The sequence below is a fragment of the Saccostrea echinata genome, unplaced genomic scaffold (genome assembly GCF_033153115.1).
Source record: "Saccostrea echinata isolate AGI-Se365-2 ecotype Australia unplaced genomic scaffold, CSIRO_AGI_Sech_v1 ptg000029l, whole genome shotgun sequence".
In the NCBI taxonomy this organism is placed as follows: Eukaryota; Metazoa; Mollusca; class Bivalvia; order Ostreida; family Ostreidae; genus Saccostrea; species Saccostrea echinata.
Window position 1 is genome coordinate 28718317 of NW_026889778.1, and position 25209 is coordinate 28743525.

At 30.7% G+C, this 25209-nt stretch overlaps 1 long non-coding RNA gene across 1 annotated transcript; it reads left to right on the forward strand.

Moving 5' to 3' along the window:
• The first annotated feature begins 397 nt into the window (after positions 1–397).
• On the forward strand, positions 398–1218 carry LOC133194714 (uncharacterized). Its single transcript, XR_009722165.1, has 2 exons — positions 398–601; positions 884–1218. It is a non-coding gene; the product is annotated as an uncharacterized LOC133194714 (long non-coding RNA).
• Positions 1219–25209: the final 23991 nt, after the last annotated feature.

Here is a 25209-nt window from a genome sequence, read left to right on the forward strand (position 1 = left end):
TGATTTGCAAGACATGATGTAACTTCATTTCACGGAATGTGTATATTCGAAAATTACGTACTCTCACACTCTATTAGAGATATAAGTTGTCTCATTTAAACATGATTTAACATTTGGGACGCTTTTATATCAATGGGCTAAATTTTTGCATTATCATGCATGAGTAAATCACACTGAGTTAGATATGTAAGAACGGAAATAAACACGTACAATGACGGTGAACCCAATCCTCAGGGTCAATTATCTATTCCGTACAATCCGTAGTAATACATCAGAATGATGACGAATAACAAAATATTTTAAGGATTGTTAGATTAATCCTCATCACAAGTATAAAATGCAGAAATCTTGCACAGTTTTTCAGATTGATATTTACATGTATTGAAACTTTACGTAGTAAGAATGAAATTTATTTTGACTTTAGTTTTGGTTTTTGCCCTAACTTTATCATTCGCTGAGGGACAATTTGAACAAATGCAAGATTTTGGACAAGATCTCGGACAAATGCAAAATGTCGATGTTGATCAACTAAACATGAGAGATATGATTTTACCCGGTGATTTACGTGAACAAATTGAAGTTGGTATACCAGATTTAAAAGGTTAGTGTTCTTATTTCTTTTCTCAAATATTATTAATAATTCTGGAATTTTTTTTAACTTCTTTATATATATATCAAAAGCAAATAGTTCTATATTTGATATACATGTATATGTATACGGCGAAATGTTTAGTTAAATGCCGCATTGCTTATCAATAGAGTTTAATTTTTATATAATACTGGAATTTGAAATCAGAAAAAAATACTTGAGGTATTTTTAATCCCAACAATCCTTTTCAAAGAAGGAATTAAAAAAAATTCTATGAATTTTTTTGTCACTTAGACGATACCAAATCCCGTAGAACAGGAGGGTTATACTCTGCTGGCGGAGCGATTCTACGGAGGATTTGGCTTTGTAGAAGAAGACCATCTCTGTGTTGATGCACTTCAATAACATGATGCTTTATGAAACGTCTACAGAAATCCAGCTTCCATGACATTCTATAGATTAACTGTTGTGACAATCTTGTCTAAATAATTTGACGGATGGATATTGGAGCAAGATGCCAAAGAAAATTGTTAATTGTAGAGAAGAGACTTAAGAGTATATTTGATTTGTTTTGAATAACATGCAATTGGTTGCACGCAGTTGTAGATTAAAATTAAATATTCATTTTTGATTTTGTTTTTCATTGCAAGCATTGGAAAGTGGTTGAAGGCTATTCACACACGAGAAGAAAATATTCAGTTAATACATCCTTTACATGTATCCTACTTGAACTACATTGATAACCCATCTAATATGTCTTAAACATGTATTTGACTTCTTTTAATTTATCATTATTATTCCCTTACTTGTTAAAAGCTTATTTGTACATACTCTATTTGTTGTACTGTTGTTTTTTAAAATGCACTAAATGTAGTGGATTTTGCATAAATTGATATTAATCTGAACTGTTTTTCCATTATGCTTATTGTGATATGTTTCACTCCCAAACATATAAAAGTGACATTCTATAAATGATTAATGACTAATACAGGTGAACCACAAAAATTACTGTTTACCTTTTCGTCATATAGAATATATTTTAAAGCAGCTTGGCTTAGATTATAAAAATAGCATTAAACGTTCACGTACGATAAATTGTGTTTATATTACTGAGTCTCCACATGTTGTAAATAATGTAACTATGTACATGATTTGAAGAACTCGTACGAATGTAAGCTTACATTTCACATTAAAAGAAGCCATTGATTGTCAGAATGGATTAAAGGTATTAGATAAATATTGAAATCTCGCATTAAGCGATTGAGGAGCAATATGAAAACCATCTATCCTGTCTTCAATAATTTGGAATTCGAAGTGAGAAAAAATTAGATTACACGATCAATATGTACTAGTTCCAGGTGACACAGGAGGTAGCAACATTGTCTTTGTTTCTCAGGCTTATTATTTTGATTGCAGTTTAGAGGAATTTGAATTTTTATTCTGCAAATGGTAATCCAGCTTATACTCACAGTTCCTTTTCTAAGGAGGAAATTTTATAAAATCATAAGTCAGTTTAAAATTTTTTACTATGCCCAACAATCAATTTGAATTTGAATAACCATGCCTATACTGGATTCTTAAACGATATAAAATCTTCACAAACAATAGTACATAACAGGTTCCAGAAAATGTTCTGCCAACACTCTTTCTTTACTCTTCACCACCATATTGACAACAGAGAAGGAGAAACTTCAGGAGTACTGCACAACATCATATTTGAGAAGTGGTGTTAATCAGATGTGGATATTTAAAAACTCAAAGGAACTTTTAGCAAATTTGAAATCACAAAATTTTATCAAAATCAATAACATCCATCCAAAAGTACAACTTTTTAATACTTTATACTATGATATATTAAAATCCAAGCCTTTTGACAGCATACACAGCTGCTTTTTTAATAAAATGGAACTCGTAAATTGACTAAATTTATTTATTTTACTAAAAATATTCTGATTGTACACACAAGTACTCTGCAGCTTATAATAAAAAAATAGCTGAATCTCTGATTGACAGTATCTAAGTAGTTTTTGGAGATCAATCAAGTCTTTCAACAATCTGCTGAATTTTCCATACGTACTGATTGTACCGCATTTTTAGCAGACTTATTTTTTGTATTCATATGAAGAGGAGTTTATTTAAAAAATTCTAGATGAAAAGAAGAAAGCTTTCGCTGTGGCTTTCAGTTCAACATTCAGATATCAAGACGACGTTTTATCAATTAGCAATATCCATTTTCATTCTTACGTTAAGTCGATATACCCGGTATCCCTTTGAACACGAAATAAAAGACACCAAAGGTTCTTACACATAGCAATAAACTAATATCACCTATCACCTGCATTTAGAGTTGTGACCGTTCGAGAGGGGATGCGTATTCCTCTATGGTACCTCATCCCACCTCTGATGTTTTAGAGGTCTGTTTCCTCTGCTCTCAATACTACACAGTTGTTCCAATTTACTTTGTGATTGATTAATGTTTGTTATCTTCATATTTCATTTAGAGGACTTGATGAGAACTTAGGGATTTTAACACACACGATATGATACATGCATATATCACTTTACTAAATGCACATCCAAGTTTTGCTGAAAATTTATATTTATTCATCTCATACCTTAACGAAATTTTATACTAGATACTATACTTTGTTTCTGTCATACACTTATTGACTAATATCTTTGTCATACATTCACTGACCAACATATATCTCAAAATTTACTGGCCAACATATATCTCATACATTCACTCCCTAACATCACTGACCAACATTACTTGCCAACATCTCTGGCATACATTCATTTGCCAACATCTCTTTCATACTTTCACTTGCCAACATATCTGTCACATATTCATTTGCCAACAGTTTTGTCATACATTTACTGACCAACATCACTGGCCAACATCTCAATTACACTCACAGGCCAATTTAAGAAATCAGAGGTACATGTACACTTACTGGCCATCATCTCTATAATACACTCACTTACTTAAATCTTTGTCTAACGGTGACTAATCAATATCCTTGTCTCAACATATTTGTCATACACTCAGTGACCTTTATTTCTATATTCATGGTTAATATTTCTGTAATACCATCATTGGTCAATATCACTGGTAACATATCGACCATTCACTCATTGATCAACATCAAAACATGTATTCAAAGATTCTAGATGTCGACTGTTTAACTTTACATTGATTAGCTGTTCCTTGAACATGAACATTAGATCAACATGCCAAGAAAGACATTTTTTAAAGGAAAATGATTTTGAGAATATACAAAACAAATGGTATATTTTACATGGCTTTATACAAGGAAATATTCCTAAATTATGTTCCATCTATTTATTTATTGAATATGTACTGCAATTATATATCATAAACAAAGTCTCGTGATTTTCTTGTATAATTGGTTGAGTTGCTAAAAAACTTAAACGTTTATTTAAAAATCCAAAACATTTCTCTCTATAAACATATCATTTTCTCTTTAGTTACATTCAAAATTCGTGACAAAAAGCTAATTGTTATGAGATTGAAATATGGGGGTGGGAGTAACCAAAGAAAACAAAAATCAAATATTATTTATAAAAACACAATAACAAATGATTGAGAACTGTTATTGCCCAGATCTCCACCATTAAATTTATCAAATGTCTCTGAGAGGATATTGTACAAAAATATCAAGAGATATATCAAACGGTAAGCAACTGTTTTATATGAGATACATAAACAAGAGGCACTCAGATAACGTAGATCTAACTTTCATTGATGTGAAAAAAGGAATTGCGTTTTCGAATCGTAAACTAGTGATTTGAATGCATCGAATAATTTCAATCTAACAATTGCTAAGCTATAAAGCATCAACCACTCAACTATGACGTCACAGCCCATCACATTGTTTTTCAAAAAGACGGGCATAGGGGGAATCAAGGAAAATGTAATAAATAGAACATCTAATATTTTGTAGTTGGATATGGAATTAATATTACTTGTCAGACGGGATTTTTTATTATGTTTTCACGAGTGCTAAGCAGAGTTGAAAATACATCACTCGTGATATAAATATTACTCGTGAAATAATTTCTATATTCAACTACAAAACATTGGAAATCAACTAAATATAAATACATTGTCATCCTTTCATCTTTACTTTGTTAGAGAAGTCTAAAACCTGAATGGAACTGTTGAAATTTGTTTCATTAACTGAAAATTGATTTTTTATCAACTATTTTATTAATTTAAATTTATGAACATCGAATCTTTCATATATGTACTGAAGATTTTTAATGTTATAATTCAATAATTCAAAAATGCTATTTATTTGAAAATAATTCTGCGGTCAGTGCAGTGTTAGCATCAAAATTTATTTCTTATAAACATTAAGTATTCAATACCAAAACTAATGAATCAAGAATTGTTCAGGTTTTAAAAATATTCCTTGATGATATTTTATTTATCAAATCAATGCGATGCTCTTGTATATTTTTTTCCTTTTTTATAAAGAAAAAAGTATGCCCCCCCCCTCTTTAAATAGATAAAAATATTAAAAGTCCATCTTACCTAGAATTTTTGCAACATTCGGTTATGATCTCAAAAATTTATGGAACTTCGTGGGAATTTAAAAAAGCCTGTTCCTGGAAAAAAAAGTAGTGATTTATTGCAGAAATAATTTACATAGTAAAGATGTGTTCTATCAGCAATTATTTTTGTTTCATTTACATTGCCCAGTATCATAACATGCTTAAAAAAAGAAAATAAACGAGATTTTCTTTCTTTACATTGAAGCCAACTTTTAATTACAAACATTTACTAGCTTACATTCAGACTCATTTCTTCTGATAATTTTAATAACAAAATGGTTGAGGAAAGGTATCAAACACGGACCCCGGAAATTCCAGAGATGAGACCATGTGCCTAGGAGGACCAAGTGTCCCCTGTTGACCGGTCACACCTGAAATAAGCCCTATGCATTGTTCAGGTTAGACGGAGCATTCTGTAGTCAATTTTGTATATGAACAAAGGCCTGATATGGTATGAAACACGTAAGTCCCAAGAATACGACCCAATGATAAGCTATATTTGGTAACGATGTCATTATGACGAACATAGAATTTACAAAATGCTGACTTTAAAAGAGGTTGTTGGAATCCCTGTAACATCAACTTATCTGTCAGTAGCCTGTCTCTATTTAAACATTGATAGTACTCAGTGCATGCTCTTGACTATCGAATAGGTTGGGAGACATAAGCACCGTATGCAAGTGAAAGAGGAGTATTACTACATAGATAAGGAAAGCTTACGATGGAAAAGTTGAAATTATCTCGTTTGTCATACAATTTAATTATCCTGTATAATCAGTAAACAGCCAAATATGAAACAGATGTCGCAGACTCTGTGGTGTCTTTTATTTCGTGTTCACTTGTATATATCGAATCGACATATGAATGGAAGGTACTATTGTTAATTGACTAAACGTCGTTTCTATACCTAAATGTCGAGTTGAAGGCCACAGCAAGTGGTTTCTTCTCATGTAGAAGATTTTGAATAAATTATGCTTCACAGAGATATAAAAACAGGTCGGTTAATAAAGGAGCAAAGGAGCACAATTAGTGTTTATTGAAAATTCCAACAGTTTGTTGGAAGACCTGGACGCCAAAGATTACATATATATAAATGTTATTAATGAGTATCTCCAGCATCCTTTTACTATCAAGATCAGAGTACTTGTGTGTAGAATCAGAGTGAATTTATCAAAGTAATTTTGTTGATGATTAATCACAAGATATGAAATTTTCGAATTCCATTTTTATTGAAGAAATAGTTATCTATCATATTAAAAAGCCTAGTTTTTTTTATTTATGGTTGTATAAAGTATAGAAAAGTTATCTGTTTTGATGTTTTTGACTTTTGAAAAAAAAATGATGCTTATAAATAATTTTTTTTTGAGAATCCACATCTGATTTTCACAACTTTTAGAATATGCTGTAGAACAATACGTCTGAAGTTTCTCCTTTACAGCAGATAATATTTTGAAAAGAATAAAGGCATTTGCTGGATCTGGCAATGTATCTTTGTTTATGGGGATTTTTTACAAAGTTTAGGAATCTAGTATAAGTCTGTTTGTTTGACGTCCATCTCGAGAATTTTTCACTCATATGGAGACGCCACCACTTGCTGGTGGAGGGCTGCAAATTTATACCTATGCTGGCACTCAGAGTCATTGAACAGTGAGGGATCTTTTTTGTGCCAACGCCTACTACGACACGCGGGAACTCAGTTTAAACGGTCTCAAAAGAAGGACCTGTCTCCACGTCCCGAGGTGGATTCGAACCCGCGACGTAAGGATCAGCTCCTTACTCTGCGACTCTAGAGCACCTCTAACTACTGTGCCACGCGGGCGCCTCTTGTATAAGTTAAGTAGATCGAACTCACCTTGGTTGGCTAGAATGTTAAAGGTATTAAACACAACACTGAAATGTGATTTTGAAGAATTTCATCCTTAGAAAGTGAACTGTGAGTATTAGTCGGATTTCCAGATATAAAATTAAAACCATTTTTTTTATAAAATACAGTAATGATAATGAACTTTACAAACATAAACGATATTGTTACAGGCCTTGTCTGCTGAAAGCCTAACATATTGTTCATGTAGTCTTTCTAATTCTTATATTACCTCTGATTTAGTGAAAACTGAAGGATTGCTGGTTTCTATATTGCCTTTTTACTTCCTAATACGATTCTTTAGTATACTTCAGTATACTTTAGTATTTCTAAAACTGACAAAGTATTTACGTCTTCCATCAAATATTAAGCCCTACGTCTGACATAATTTGCGACAGAAAGAGTCATAGAAAGGAAGTACTGTCGCCAATGGAAGATCACTGTTTTGTTCATTTTTCTGTAATTATGTAAACTGAGGTAAGCCCACAAAGATATTTTTTTCACAAGCAATGTTGACTTGCTTTTACTTCTTGTTTACAAACGTACAATTCCGAATTTTTTATGTTATTTTTTTTTTTAAAAAATAAGAGTAATTAGGTAGAATCCAATTTTAAAATTTTATATTAAACCATTTAATTGCAGAGTTCTTTGTTTTAAAATAAACTTTAAAAACATCTTTAACACAACTTTCACTTACTCCACAAGAAGATAACTTCACATTCCATCTATTCAAAGATTTAAAACTGTTTCCTTTCTTTTTAAACAATTTTATACATATTTTGTTCATTTTTTATTACAACAAATTGAATATTTCTTGGAAATAAATCGGTTAATAATATCCTTTCTCTCTTTTTTTACAGAAAATCTGTATATTAACTTTATGTACCTTGAAATTGCATAAACAGCACTATTATATTGCATAGTACATAAACATTAAATCTTTGTTAAAAAATCTTTTGATAAGAAAAGAACCTTTTTCATCTAAAATAAAATCAATAAATTTAAACCTGTTTTGTACCAATCTTAAATGAAAATGAATTTGTTATTAATTTTTATTTTTGAGTTATACCACTAAGAGAAAAGGATACTACTGGTTTTGGTGTTTGCAATGATATGATCAGTTGATTTAATTTGGGAATAAGGATAGTTTAACAACTGTAGCAAGACCAGTTTTGGTTAGCCTTTTCCACTCAATGTTTTAATTTTTGGAATGATACCACTCTTAATAATTTCAATTATTTTGTCAAGTTCAACTAAAACAATTATTCCCAGTAGATTAAAGGTTGTCATCTTCAGTCAAGTTTTGCGATCTAAATAGAAAACACATTTAATGGGAATTCCGGATACGTAATCATACCTTCAAAGTAAAATGTAATAGGCTTTCTTGCCCTCTAATAAAAAATCAATGTAAATTTTTGCTAATACATGCTTTATCATTCCATCAAATTCCTCCCCCCCCCCCCCCCCAATGAAGTGTTCATTAAATGATTTGCATATAAACTGCAGCTGCGTTGTCTGTTAAAAAAGAAGAATCAATAAAAATAAAAATGCGAAATAAATCACGCTTAGTTTAAACAAAAAAAAATCAAGCAACTAATTAAGTGATATACATGTAATTGATGGCCTTGGTTGATCACAGGGATGGCAAGGGGTACATGTTTAACTGTAAATCATATACGGTACCAATTTTGATGCACCGGATGCGCATTTCGACAAATTATGTCTCTTCAGTCACAGTGATGCTCTCTCAAGAACTCTAAAGAAGTACGTGTTTTGTGTACTGTGCCCACATGTGACAAAATTACATCATATTTCGTATACTTTGATGGCAGAACTAGAAAAAAAAAATTGTGAAACATAAAAAGAGATAGAAAGGGACATCAGACTGAGATTTTTTCTGTTTTGTTATGTTTTTCAATTTCATTTTACAATTATTTGTATTTCGTCTGAATTAAAATAGGGGGGGGGGGGGAAGGGGCTGACAATCAAGTTATACATGTACGTTCTATTGTGTATTATTAAGGAAGTTTATTTCGAGTTTAACTTCAAACTAAAGACATCCCTTTCTTATTTTACACGGCTCTCCACACGACGTGTGGCGTTAATCGATCGTTTACTGACTAGAAGAAAGCGTCTGTTGCTTAATTCATATTGCATCACTTTGCAAAAACATTTAAGCACGTGCAAACTTTTGTAGCCGAAGTTATTGATAAACTACGAAAATGGAGACATTATTATTATCATTATTTTGATATTTGGAAAATTATACCCGCCAGATAAACTACAGGCTTCTAGATCCGTTCCAGAGGAATCGTATACATTTCCAGTCGATATATTACTACGCAGCTGTCAGCATGTAATTTTCCTGCACAATTTTTGAGCCTGTAAAATAATAAAAATATGACTCGTTTCTCAGATTCATTTCTTGATAAACAGAATAGTTTGCATAGTTAATCGTAAATCAATATATACCTTACATTTTTTCTAGCAATGACTTCAAATAAAGGCAAGCCTGCATGAAAAAGGAAATGATAAAAAAGAATATTTACCTCTAAATATGCATAATAACCAATAATGAACTCAACGATGAATTTGAGTAATAACTAAAGTCTTATATGGAAACAATTATTTGTAAATTTCTAGCAGTACATTGGCAAAGTTTTTGTTTTTGGGATGAAATCTTTGATAAGGGTGACCACAAAATCCGGGAGTAATGGTTCCCCTAGAACAATAATGATTCGAAAGTGCTCTTTTCATGGTAGAGCTTTTCCGAATCTGAGTACAACCAGAAACTCAAATTTTTCCTTTTTAATATGTAAGTTTCGAAATGCACAAACATAAAATAGGAACAGAGTTTGCAAACAAGACAAGTCTGTTTTATTTATCAATGTACATATAAAATTTTTGCTTGCCGATGTACATATGCTTTTATAGATTCCTTTTTCGATGGTCGTGCTCAAGCAAAGGTGGTTGGGGAGAAGGGAAGGCTTCCGATAATAAAATGTACAATTATTCACTATACAATATACGTGAAGACTGATTTAAAAGTAATTTGCGTGTCAATCAAACTGGATCAAACAAAAGTTGCTAAATTTCCGATAGTGTCGCAGTACGTTAGATTTTTGCCTTACTTTCGATTAGAAATCTTATCATAAAAACGTTTTCCGTTTATTTTGTATATTATATTTTTACCATCCAAATTCTGGTTACTATGTATGTGATTGAGTAGCCCATAACAGATTTTACCTCACATAGATGTCGGGACAAACAAACGTTACAGTCATGTAAATTACATTACACAATCATAGCACCACGGATTTCCTTATTTATCACTTAGGAAATATTAAACGTGTCAAAATATTTTTTGTTCAGCAACATACATGTAATGTAATAGAGGAGACTTTTTAAAATGAATGATACTACGGAATATCGAAGTGATGTCATATTTCTACATTTGTACATGTAGGTGTTATATTTATCACTTATTTGAAGTGGTTATATCACTTATTCAGAAGTTTTGCGTAACATATTAAGTTAAGGAGGGATTCTTGTCTGGTTTTTGACTAAATGAAATACTCAAAGTATATTTGCTTACATGTCTTTTATATTTAGATGTTAAGGATTTTAAAGATCATATTTTTCTTTCTTTTTCATAACTCTATAATTTGAAATGGTAATGGTAAACTGACTTTGAAATCTAGCAGGGACTACATTTTTGGCGGAATGGCGGCGTATGAAAATATCTCCTTTTCTGCTTCTCAAAATTACTATAGAACAATAAATTTAAAAGGCATTTTTAAACAATAAAAGTCGTAAGGAATATTTTGCAATAACTGAAATTAATAATAATGGACTAAAGTTTTGAAATATATTAAATAAATATGAATTTCTGAACAAATGGCAATCTTATAGCCTTAGAAAGCTAAGGATTCTAAGAACAGATTCGAGTAAAAATTCAGTAAAAACGTTTTTTCTCTTAATAAACTGTCAAAACTTTTGGTTTTTGTATCATTTTGTACCTTTACATGACTACTTTACCATATGTAAAAATAATAAAATTTTATATATACAAAGCATATCAAAGTAACTAATATTCCTTAAAAAATGAAGAAAAATAGAGGAAATTCGGGTTACCCAATATCAATGTCGTTTAACTGTTTATCTCAATTTGATATTATCATCTGGTAGACCATTTGTTATATCAACTTTTTATGTAAAAAGAAAGAGATTATATCTTCTGAAATAAAAATAAGCATAAATGATTGGCAACAATTTTTTTTTTATTCTTATTGACAAGGAAAAGATAATGACCTTGACATGACCTTGACCTTTTAATTAAGCGGTCAAATATAATGTAATTGATGTCATCACTTAGTGATATTGTCTTCTTAAATCTGTGAAATTTCATTAATTTTTCAAATATGATAAATACGAGAAGAATCCCTCCTTAAATGTGTGGTATCATTCAAACTGGAGGTATCTCTTATTGTCATTAAAAAATTAGTACCAGATAAATTATTAACAAATTTTTAATTATACTTCTTTTTTTTTTAATTAATGATTTATATTCATATAAATTCAATTTTCAGAAATAAGACGCTTTGCTAAAATATGCCTTTTTTTCTCCATAATGACGAACTTTAAAACTAAGCTTGCAATCGAAATTAAACAATGAAAAATAATGGATGTAAGGCATTCTAGATAACAAGCAAATGTGATCCAAGTGAAGGGTTTTTTTTTCCTTTCTCAGAGCGTTGATTTCTTTCAATGTGTAGAAAGTGACGATAACGAACAATGATCAATGTCATAAATCCAGGAAACAAAACAAATCGTGAACAGGGCAAAAACATGGACCCCCTGGAAACAACACAGGTGGGATGATTTGCCTAAGAGCAGTAGCCACCCCCTGCTGGCCGGTCACTACTACCGTGAGCCTTATTAATTGATCAGGTGAACGGAGTACTCCATAGTCAAATTTAGGATGAAAGCAATTAACAAATGGTATAATTTATTTCAGACAAAACACGGCCCAACGATAGAATGTATTAACAAACAATGTCGTTATAATGACTGTAAAATTTGTGAAAAGCTGAATTTTAACGGGGTTGCTGAAATCCTTGTAACATCAACTAATTTTCAGTAGCTTGTCTTGATTTGAAAATTGATTGTACTCAAAGCATGCTCTTGCGTCTTGAATCAGTTGGAAGACATAAACATCATATTCAGGCTCATTATGAGTGAAAACTTCCGGAAACAAGCAAACAAACACCATATGCAGGCGATGTTGGAAAATTACTACATAATAAAGGGATGTTAAAAGTTGAACAGTGTGTCCTGTTACAACATACAGAATAACATTGTTATAAACTACCTAGCTCAAGTAACACCCCAGAATTTCTACTTTACTTGGCGTAATTTTTTTAACGTTTCTTGAAAAAAGGCTTTTATGATTCAAATAATGAAAGTTGATTGATTGATTGATTGCGTCTCATTCGAGAATTTTTCACTCACATAGAGACATCACCATATACCGGTAAATGGCTTCAAATTTAGACCTTTATTCGGCACTCAGGGCCATTGAGCAGTGAGGGATCTTTATCGTGCCAACGCCTGCCGTGACACATGGCTCAGTTTTTAAGGTCTCATCCGAAGGACCCGCAACTTTCACTTCAAAGTGCCGAGCGCTTGGCGAAGGAACAGATGCTACCTATTTTATCGACTTAGGTCAGTTGTCCCAATTAGATAAACTGAGGGAACATTTTAGTTTTTCTTTGTAGAAATTTAGAAATATCTGTACATGTAAATGAAGTAAACTGTGACTAGGAGTGAAATCAAGAGGTTCTATACAAAAAATTACAAGAAATTTATTAGTAGATACAAATCCAATGTTTATTCCTGAATACAAAACATCTTACTGGGAATTCCAAAGACGTAAACTACCTACAAAATAAAATGTGATAGGAACTTGCCCTCTAATATAAATGTCAATTTGTTCTGCCAGTGTGTCTCTCTTCTTCATATTTCCCGACTATGTGCTCATAAATTGAGACACATATAAACGGAAGCTGTTAAAGAAAACAGACTGATATGCAATTAATGAATATTTAATCTAAAATAAGAGGTATATAAACCCACACCTACTAAATATTAAATATGACGTGATATCAAAATTAATAATGTACCTTTTTATCTCGTTCACCCTAGCAAAAGCGATAAAAGTTGACTGATATCAAATTAATTTAAAAGAAATAATATGAATTAATGAAAATTAATAAATTAAAGTCTCATTTTAGAATAAATTAATTTTTTTTTTGTATTTTAGCAATGATAATTCTTGTTATAATGTAACTGAAATGAATATGAATAAAAAATACTTTGTCTAGTTTAACAATCAGTAAAACGAACGCAAGAAGATTCAATATGGAGATCAAAACAATTGTTTAGTAAGAAAATACCGTTTTGCTTTTTTTAAAAAAAAAAACAAAAAACAAAAACACGATTATGTAATAATCCTGCAAAATAGAAATGCCATTTTAAAATAACAAAGAAAAAAATCTTGCAGTGTTCATTTTAAGAGAAATGTTTGCAAAACTTTCAAGACGTAAAAGATGAAAATAATGAATAGTGATCAATCTCAATAAATACATTAAACAAAACGAGTAGTGAACAGGACAAAAAACACGGACCTCTGGAGACACCAGAGGATATGATTTAATGGACATAATGAATAATAAATTTAATATCTGGAGGGGTAGTATAAATTTTAGATCTTATAGATCTGTAAGTTTCCACGTTTAAATTTCATGCATTTGAGATTAAAGAGTTAAAAAACGGTGAATACAGCATGACATAAAATCTGTGATGAAATTTTGATTGAATTCTCCTTGTAAATTCTTTTCAAAATACAATTAAAAATCTTTAAAAAGTCATTCCTCTATTTATGCTACCACACATACTTATATTAATTGAAATACTTTGCAGCAAAGCTCAATTTTTTACTTTATATATATGTATATATATATATATATATATATATATATATATATATATATATATATATATATATATATATATATATATATATATATATATATATATATATATATATATATATATATATATATATATATATTACAGAAACTTGGACTTTAAAAGTAGACTTAAATCATTAAAAAAAACTTGTTTCATTATACATATACATGTACAAAGGACTTTTTAGACACATACCAGTAGTATCGAGAAGGTGGGTGTTTGGCCCCCACACTTTTTTCCAAACATAACTTTTTACTAGGAATGTCAACGAGTACCCGGTTAACCGGTCAGAGTATCGTATACTAAAAATGATACTCGGTTACTCGGATAAGTAGTTTTTTTTCTTATTTTAAAGTACATATTTTTATCAAAAACTTATCAAAAAATAACTTAAATATGCAAACGCATAATTAACGTGTAGTCATCTACACATGTAAACACCCGTTATCGCTTATGGCTGTGTATATACAGTAATTATTGTGGTCCTTAATTTTTGGATGGCTTCATTGACTGTTTTTCAGTGAACATCGTTCAATAAGGTCTATTATCTTCAAATCATTTTAAAATTTTTTAGTTAATATATGGCAGCGAAATCGGACATGCATAGAAATGCCACTACCCACTTCAAAATAAGTAAAGATTTCAAAAAAATGTTTAAAGTTAGTTTCCATTGTAAGTTTAGTATATACGGGGGAAACAACCAACATATGAAAAAAAATATTAGACTAGTGATCCAAACAACGTCCGTTCCTTCTCTTTCGCTAGTCTAGTCATCACAAACCTGCGAAACAGATTGTCCTCCTTTTTATGAAATAGATCCTAAACAAGAACTGTAAACCATTTGTAATTTTTGATGTATTAATTGCGTCATTTGTGTTTATTTAATACATGAATTTAGTACCAAAAGTCATTTCCGTTGGACTCCATGTTTATATACATTCATAAAACGTGATAAAAAACAGCTTTGGGATTTAACAAATTAACAATTAACAATTAACAAACTTGTATTTACATTTTTACCGAGTATCCGGGTACTCGATCGGAAAAACGTCCAAGTAACCGATTATCAAAAATTGACCGATTTGACATCCCTACTTTTTACTGTTGAAAATCTTCATTGAAAGGTTTGTTGGCTATCCCCTCCACACTTTTGGTTGCGGTTTAGTCAAATCATTTCTTTTTAGTGTATTGATAAAATCTGTGAAAAAGTTAAAACCTAATCCTCCGCCTTCGAGCGGAAAAAGGATTTCCGAGTTTGGACAATTACTCCTTTTTGCTTGTCAAAAAAATTTTCAGGTAAGTTGTAAAGTATATTTTTTCTGGCCGGACCCCTCCTCTCCTTTCCAACTTTAAAAACGATAATTCGTGCCTGCTTTCTTCTACCTGCGATCTACATATAAGCAACCAGAATTCTCAAGCATTGGAAAAATGATATCTTGATCAGTGGCGTTATACTGTAACCCCCCTCCCCCAATAACTGACATTAAAAAATTTGAAATTTACTTTCCATTTTAAATTTATTGATGATAGTAATCCACAGAGATTTAAGATGCATCGCTTCCCCTAATATAGATCTCCTTTGTCTCTCTTCATATACCGCTTCTGGGAATCGGGGCTATCATTTAGAAATAGAGTGCCCTCTAATAGTTGTAACATATAGAATTCATTTTTTATTTTCATTTAAAATGTTGAATTTAAATTTGTCAGATGCATGTTGAAATGAACATATTAGTAAAAAAAAAACACTCCATGAAAACTGTAACACACTGAGTTGTTTCTCAGTCATTTTACGATAAATGGACCAATTCAGGGTATAAAACATGAAAAAAAAAAAATAATTGTTTCAAATTGCGAAATGAACATCACAATTCTCTAAAGGACATATCAGTGAACTTGAAAAAAAAATTGTCCACAAATCTGGTATCTTTAACTTTTTACAACAATTTTAATATACCATTGCTTTTATGGTAATGTTACGGAAGTTAATGTTTATCAAGTTTCATTATTTTTTAAATAAAACTGAATGGGACCAATTTTTCGTTTCTGTGTTGTGTACAGAGTTTAACAAATTGAATACACTCGTGAAACGTTAACTGTCTTTGTAAACAGGGCACGAGCTCTGTTGTTGTTAATGTTTACGTTTCACCGGGTGTGTTCAATTGTTAAACTCTGCACACACCAATGAGCACGGACTGACAATACTGGTGATAGGGTTTTTCTTTCTACATTCCTACTCTGAAATTTCTGCATTAGAGTTTTATTATTTTTCATTAATAAACAACAAAATTGCTACTTTCTAAAGTAATAAGGATAAAGTTAAAATTTGTGAAAGTGCAAGAATGTGTCTATCAAACGCGCCCAGAAATTCGAAGTTTCAATAACTTCCAGACAAAATAAGATTTTTATCAAATTTTCGTATGAAATGCTATAGCAACATATAAGTCATGAAATTATACAGAAAATTGGAGTAAATATTTACTTCAAATCTGTGTCTAAGCACCTTTAATGCAAAAATTTTCCTGAATTACCGTTACGGAAGTTTAATTTCGTTTTTGTCTAATTCATTTTGTTATGACGAAAATGTAATGGTCTAAAATAGCTACATGCTATGATTTCGCATGAAAGAAGATTCATGCATTTCTTTGCGAGATGTGGTTTGATTTCTTTATATATAGGACAAAATACTTTTTTAGCATTCTTTGCAATCTATTCGGAACGCTTTTACGGCTAAAAAATTTCATCTTGAAATTTGTAAATAAATGAAGCGACATTAAGATTTGAAGTGGAATACGATTTTTAACATTACATTATGTTCATATCAAAACTTTAACTGCAAATATATATATATATATATATATATATATATATATATATATATATATATATATATATATATATATATATATATATATCGATGAAGTCTAATGAAAGAAAGATATGAGATCGTAAAATACTTGTGACCTATCTTTTTATGATGTCAAATAAGATATCAACTCAAGGCCTTTCTGGTGGCGGTTTAATAATTATACGATTATAAAATTGACATCTTTGAAAAGTTCGAATCTTCCCATTCATGATGAACTCACTCAGTGTTTTATGGCTATTGAAACAGTGTACCTTAATCCTTTTGGGTAAGTTTTCTTGAAAAAAAAAACACAGATGGATATTGAATATTTTAACAGTGGGTATGGGTCATGTCACCCGCTGTTCAAATGGGTGGTTACATACTTGTCGTTGGTCAGTTGAACGGGGCTACCCATGTGTGGGGTGACAAAACTTTCATGTTTTAGATCAAGTGGTATTTGCATCCATCAATTCTATTGATATGTTAAGTTTATGCTTTTGATGATTGTAAATGGTATTTGAAAATAATGAACAGTAAATATTTGCTACACGTTTTTGGGTTTAAATAACGAACATTTTATTTCATTGTAAGCGGTCAACGCTGCATGATTTATTATTGCTTATTTTATGCTTGCTGTTGCTATAATATTAATTATATGAATTTGTTCATAACTTTTAATAACTAAAAACAAAAATGGACTCAAAAGTAAATGACTGTGGTAGACTTAGCATAGCAAATACCTATGCTCCTTATGTTTATTTTATACTACTGCTTGAATATTTGTCTGCCCTGTTTGGCAACTCATTGCTGCTTTTATAATGTGTGGACCAGAAACTCAAAGCATCAAACATTAAAATATAAATATTAATAATTGTTGTTTTTTTATACTGATAAATGTCAAGTTAAGTTCAGAAAGTGCGCTTTTCTTCAACATATAATCCCAACTATGCAGGTTTTAAAGAATTTTCAACAATTCTAGACGTCAACTGTTTAATATACCATATTAGATTAAATGTTTCGTCTAGCGACAATTATCTTCGTACAACATTAATGGATATAGGATCAAATGGCAAGGAAAAAACTTCCTGGAAAAAAGATATATTAAACTTTATAAATATTTTCTGTTACATTAATGTTTTACACATTGGTTTTTAAATGAAATTACTGATATTTTTCATATACTTGTTATGTACACTGTATTTGTTGTTTGGTATTTTGCACATATTCTGCTTTGATTTAGTAATTTTTATTAAATAGACGTCGTTCTATTCATTTCATTTTTTGTATATTCTGTTATATTTTGCAATGTTCTGTTCAAAGGAATCATCAAAGTTTACATACACATGTCAAGTAGGGTATTACATGTTATCATCATAATCCTTTTATCCTTTATCCTTTTTGTCAATTTGTCTGAAAATATTAAGTTTTTCTTGGATCTCTCTCTCTCTCTCTCTCTCTCTCTCTCTCTCTCTCTCTTTGTTTTAATGAATTTTGATACCTACCTACCTACCTATGAGTTTGTTACTTTTGCTTTTCATCCAGAATGGAATAAGTGGTAATCGCTGAAAAAAGTCGTTTTTTAATCAATGATTGTAAACCTTAATCTTACATAAAATCATTCATTCATATACTTAAGTTTAAGATATATATTATAATTCAAATGATTCGAAACATTTATTCTTGTTTATTTTTTTTTTTTCATTAATCATTGAGTTTTGTGATTACATGAACATTAATTTCTTTTAATTGTAATTTCTCAATGAAGTGTACGAAGTGTATAGAAATGCTACAGGTTTAAGATATTCAAAGATATATATACATTGTATCTATAGTTTCTTTTTCCAGTCAGTTCAAGACTAAATTATAGATATATTTTCAATCTGGTTCTTTAAGAATAAGGTACATGTATATCCATCTCTTTCAATGTATAAGAACATTATAGAATTTGATTCTGCTAAAAAAAAAAGAAAAACATTTATTTTCCTCGTAATTTGATAGATTTACAGAACTTAAACTTTTTCTTTGAAGAAAATTTACAAATACCTGCAAATACTATGCAAATGAAATATACAGTGATTGAGCAGGATAAATTAGTCTAAATCCGTAAAGTCTAAGTCTTTTCTCAAAAATCCATCAGTAAATAGATTTTATGTAATTAACACATTAATTCCAAAATACAAAATGCATCACTGGGAATTCCTGAGACGTAAACATAAAAACAAAGAAAATAGAAATGTCAGATTTATTTTTTGCAAGTGCGCTTTTCCTCTTCATCATAATTTCCCCTAATGTCAGATTAATTTTTTTGCAAGTGCGCTTTTCTTCATCATCATAATTTCTCCTAATGAAGTGCCCTTTTATTGATTGCAAATAACCTGCATCTGGGTTATCTACAAAGGAAAAACAGAGACTAATTACTTATTAATAAGTATTTCAATAATTATTTTTTTAAAAACATACAACAATCAATTTTAAACCCCATATGAAGAGAAATACCAATAAAATTATCTGGAAAGTTTAATATTGTGCTTTATTGTTACTGCTACTGAGATGAAAATTTACGTTGACACTTGACCTTTTGTAGTGATAATTAACACAAAAAAGGACCACCTTTTCCCTTTCTTACTTGCCTGTATTCTAGATTTTGTCCATTTCGACCTGGAAGCAGTGTCATGTTGTAAATTTTGAATTTACCGGGTGGCAGTAAATACAAAATTTACAACATGACAACTTGTCATGTTGTAAATTTTGGATTTATGCCACCCGGTAAATTCAAAATTTACAACATGACAGTAGGCAGTTTTTTGTAAGAAAACTATACATGTATTATGCCTAAGAAATAAAAAGAAATTATTAAGATTTACAGTTGCGCAGAAGCCATATGACATTTTAAAAACGTTGTAGTTTAATATCACAATAAAGTACAGATGATAACATGGTAGCAGTTAAATATTAATTGAAAATAATAAAAACATATCCAGCTAACTTTGAGGGAGAATTTTACTGTTGAAATATCAATACCATGTACTACGCTTGTAGCGATGCTTTCTTTTCTTCATCCCCTTCTTTTTCATCATCCATTTTTTTTTCCTTTTATCCTCTTAATCTTGGTTATATCAGAGTTCAGTATGTTACTCTGTTTATCTTAGCAAAAGGGAAAAAAGGAATGTAACTGAAATTCAATTTTATTAAAATAGTTATCACCAAAAAGTTTTTTCCTTGTTCTTTTTCGTATATTTTCACAGTAATAACTCTTAACATATTCAAAATACATTGTCTGATTTTATAGATAGTAGACCCTTCCCACGAAGATTGAATACCAAGTTCAAAATGTTGTTCCTAATGAAATAAATACTGTTATTGTCTTGTTAAAGATCTATTTTACCTGCTTGTCAAAACATAGGGCTCATGGTGGGTGTGACCGGTCTAAAGAGGATGCTTACTCCTCCTAGGCACCTGATCCCACATCTGGTATTTCCAGAGGTCCGTGTTTTTGCCCTTTTCACGGTTGTTTTGTTTACTGGATTAATAAGATTGATCACTGTTCGTTATCTTCACCTTTCACATTTATATCAAACACGATTACGTTATTTCTAACATCGATATATTATTTACTTGTCTTTCACATAAATTCGACAAAATAAAAATACCATCAATAACGTAAGGAAAGCAATACCTCCTACATCGATATCGTTCATTTTAAGAGCAATGTTTGCTTTACTTTCATTATATCTAATCTATCTAATGGGATTATGTTTAACACAATTTAGTTCCTGAAAGATAATTTATTTTAGATCATGTATAGCTGGAAGCATAGAGTAGAAAATATTCTCTATATTATAATATACACCTATTTACTGGCTATGAGGACAATAGCAAGTTTATTGTTCCCCAAGACAGCAACTATTTCCCGAGGCGCAGCCGAGGGAAATAGTTGCTGTCGAGGGGGACGATAAACATGCTATTGTCCAAATAGTCAGTAAATAGGTGTTTTATTATACCGAAGCAGTCTTTACTTGTGTTACGTCACAATCTGGATAAAACAAGAAGAGTTCCGAGATAAAAAGCGAGGGAAACAGAATGCTGCCGGTGAATAGTTTAATGACTATTTCACCATGGGCAAAAAGCACAAAAACTATTCCACGGTAGGGGCCGTTTGGAGAAAATAGCATGTTTATTCGTCATATTTTTATATAGAAAAAATTCACAGAGGTATAATAAATCAATATATTGCTTTTGCAAGTGACACATGATTTCCTTGGTACACTATGTTTTGCAGGGCCTATCCTAATCTGACTACAGCCAAACCTTTGTCTGGCGTTAGACATATTAAAATAGCATCAGCTCAAATTTTCTACCTTTTCATGTTTCAAAATGCATTTATAAAAACGTTGCATGATATAGGATATAACATATCAATCCATTTTTTCTTGAAGATGTTCATATATACAAATTGTGTTCTTTCTTGATAATAGTTCTTTTCATGCTTACTGTGGGTATGGGGTGTGGAAGATGGTAGTAGCTTACAATAAAACGTACATACACTATTATATAATAATGTTAACGTACGAAATGATCTTAACATGAACTTTTGGTAGTAATTTTTTTGATATTTTTATCAATGCCTCACCTGCAATTTGCAACCATGTCTAGCAACTTGTTTCCATTAATGTTATTAATTCATTTTTTATGCTGATAAGGGAAATTCCTATCATCAATCATCTAAATCACAATTCCTCTGTATATATGTTATTGTTAAGAGCACCCATATAAAATTTTACCCTACATAACTAAAATTTAATGTGAAAACTAAAACACTACAGGAAAAAATGCAAAGTACTGCATGGTTTTCATCATTCCTCAAAGTTATATTCAGCCTGAAAAATGTGCTTTATTCAACCAAATAATGTAAACTTACTCAATGACAGATAAATATTACTACTGATTCGAAGTTTTTTCACAAATAGTACATTGAATAAATTATATTCACTTATACACTCATAAATAAATTAATATTTCTGTATACGTGTACGTGTTAAATTAGAATTTTGCTAAAAAAAAAAGTGAATAATTATTTTCCCGTGATGACGATTCTTAGACGATGAAAATTAAGGGATATAAGTGTCGGAATGCACTGCTTAGCTTGTAAGAATTAATGCGCTTGCACTGTCCACTACTGAATACATGTATTTCTGGATCTTTATTATAAAGATAGGGTTATTGGACAAAAGCATTGCTAACACAGATATGAATACAATGGAGTAAAAACTTATCAGGCTGATTTTGATTGTGTTATTTTCTGAGAACATATTCGGACATTTAAAAGTATAAACGTAACGAATTGTTAGTGATATCAGTATGTATAATTTATTGCTATATCTTGAATTTATTCAGTACTGTGTAAAAATTGGCACCACAGAAAAAGAGAAAATACCGGTTGCCAATTGAAACAAGATTTTTGAATTTTATAAAACAGAAAAAAAAATTAAAAATTTGGAGATTGTTTGGATCAAGTTTATAAAATTGCTTGAAGATTCCTTCAGGGTAGAAAATAGGCATCAATTAAAAAACCATTTCATTGTGCGCTTCGAAGTCCATCTTTTCGGAGACAAGTGCCAAATGGTTTCTAGAGGACTTAAGATGAAATATATAAATGATGAGAATAAGAGAAAAGATTATTCTTTTATTTTAAACAAAGAAAACAAGAGGTCTTTGACAAAACTCTAGTTATGGTAACCTCAATAGATAGAATTATGATCATTGGTCAATTGTTTTCCAGGTCTTATGAAATTCAGCCCAAAAGCAGTAGTATGAGAAACGATTTGAAATAATTCCATTATCATCTAACTTATAGTAAACACAGCAGTACTATTTATCTAAATTAAAACCCAATATCTTACTGTAGTCTACTTCTGTGGGATGGCTCTATGAAATCACTAAATTGTAGGAGTTGATTGTAAATGACATTCAAATTTTAAGTTTTTAGAAGTCATGATAACAGTTCGTTGAGATAAAAATCAATACACAAAATTTTGTTTTTTATTTGTCTTTTTTTCATTGAAATAGGTATGAGATTGTAGGAAGAATGGAATTTTTAAAAAATACATATAACAGACAGTCAGACAGATGAGAGGACAGACAAATGAAGTACAACCGATATACGTTCTTTCATAATATCTTTTAGTTTTTGACCAGTTAAAGCTAAAACTACTAAAATGGTGAAAGAAACTAGAGAATTGTGAATTATCGCCTGAAAATCTGGACATTCAGGGACGATTTCCAGTTGCTTTATGGAAATAATATACCAGGTGTAGGAAAGACATAGCAAGTCGATAACCTTTCCTTGTCTGTGCCATCGATGACTAATCTATCTACTATGATTAGGGGATCGATATAATACAAAGGTGCAGGAAAAGTGTTGCTGGAAATATTAACTATGAAAATGACACAGATACATGTATATTAGAAAACAACAAGTGTCCTAGTATTGCTCGACATTTTCCTGATGGAAATGACATCTTTCAGGATGGCAATGTCCTCGTATATCGATCCAGACTATTTTGTACCTTTATGGAGAAAACGAACAGTATTTTAGCTCATAGTCTATTTAAACAAGTCAAATCGGGAGCAGAGCAAACAAGGACCTCCAAAAACATCAGAGGCTGGGTCAGGTGCCATAGAGGAGTAAACATCCCCTGTCGACAGGTCACAACCGCCGTGTGCTTCTTGTCATGATCTAGTAAACGGAAAGTCCGCAGAAATATCAGTGTGTAAATAATAGCCTAACAATTAGTATTTGACCTAATGAAAGATTGAATTTGCTGATAAGGTCATTCTATGGACCATAGAACTTGCAAAACGATGACTTAAAACGAGGCTGTTTATATAGTTGTTTCATCAACTTGTTGGTTAATAGCGTGTCTCGTTGTAAAAATTAATCGTACGTAGAGCATGCTCAACTGGGATACATAAACCCCATATGCGGGTGATAAGGGTATATTGCTACATAAGTAAGGAAAGTTGACGATAGAAAAGTTGAAGTCATCACGATTATCTAAAAGTTTTATGGTTAGGCTACCATTAATGTCTTTTTCCAGTAAAATATCCAAATATGAAACAGATGTGTCAGACTCTGTGATGTCTTTTATTTCAAGTTAACTAAAAAAAATATAATAAGTTCAACCCGGCCATTCTGATCATTTCATTTGACACTAGCCCCTGTTTTCTAGAAGGCTACAACAATCATAGACTCCAGCAGTTTATAATGATCTTTATTTTGGGGGGCAAAGGTGAGTTATGAACTTGCCTCTAGCAATATTTTTACTCTTTCTGTAAAATTATTACCATGTTAGCAAGATCAGATTACGTTAGAATGAAACTGCAAATGCACTTGCGTAGATTTGAATTTTTGGAATTCAGACACCTGACCTGGCAGATGTTGATAATTATCTGGTAATTGTAGGTATTTATTTCCTAGTAAGTGCAGATTTTTTTCTATCTTTCATTTTTTTCTTTCTCAAATTCATTTTATAAGATTGGTACTCAATGTTTTGATGATTACAATTTGCAAAAATTTAAAATAAATTAAAGAAAATCATGACGACTTATGATTATGTTAAAATCTAGAACATCTTTCCTTCCTTCTATTGGCGATCACATTTCTGCATTCCAATATCAAGAACGGAAGAATTTAAGAATTTTTAAACAACCTCCTCGTTTTAAGCGTATTTTCAACAATAACGACCAAACATTACGTGATTTCAACCCCTCGTAGTTTAAATTAATATGATGAGATATCTAATACCCAGGTTAATAGGGAGGAGGGGGTGTGGGGAAGGGTATCAGAAGGGTAACCCCGTTATGTCAGATTGTAAAATTAAAAAAAATATTAAATGGGTAATATGTTGATCGGTACGGTACATTTTCAAAGTTATTTTTTTATGACATTGATCAAATAAAATTGAGCAGCCTTACTTTAAATGGATGAATAATGAATTTAATTCATTTTATAAATTTCATTTTAATAAAAATATATATAATATTCTTTATTTTCTGTGACTTCTATTAATAAACATTTCCGTTGTCTATGTGCATTTTTTCTGGGTGTAAATGGCTGATACCCTATGTTGAAAATTAATTAAATATTGAATACACTTTTTTCAGTTAATCTTGGTATCTCGAATCATCGGATATGTCAATGTTTTTTCTGGGTCACATCGGAATCGCGATAATGAGGTTGAATGTATTTATTCTTGTACAATGTGTATATAATTTTACGAGTGTCTAAACAATTTTTCGTCA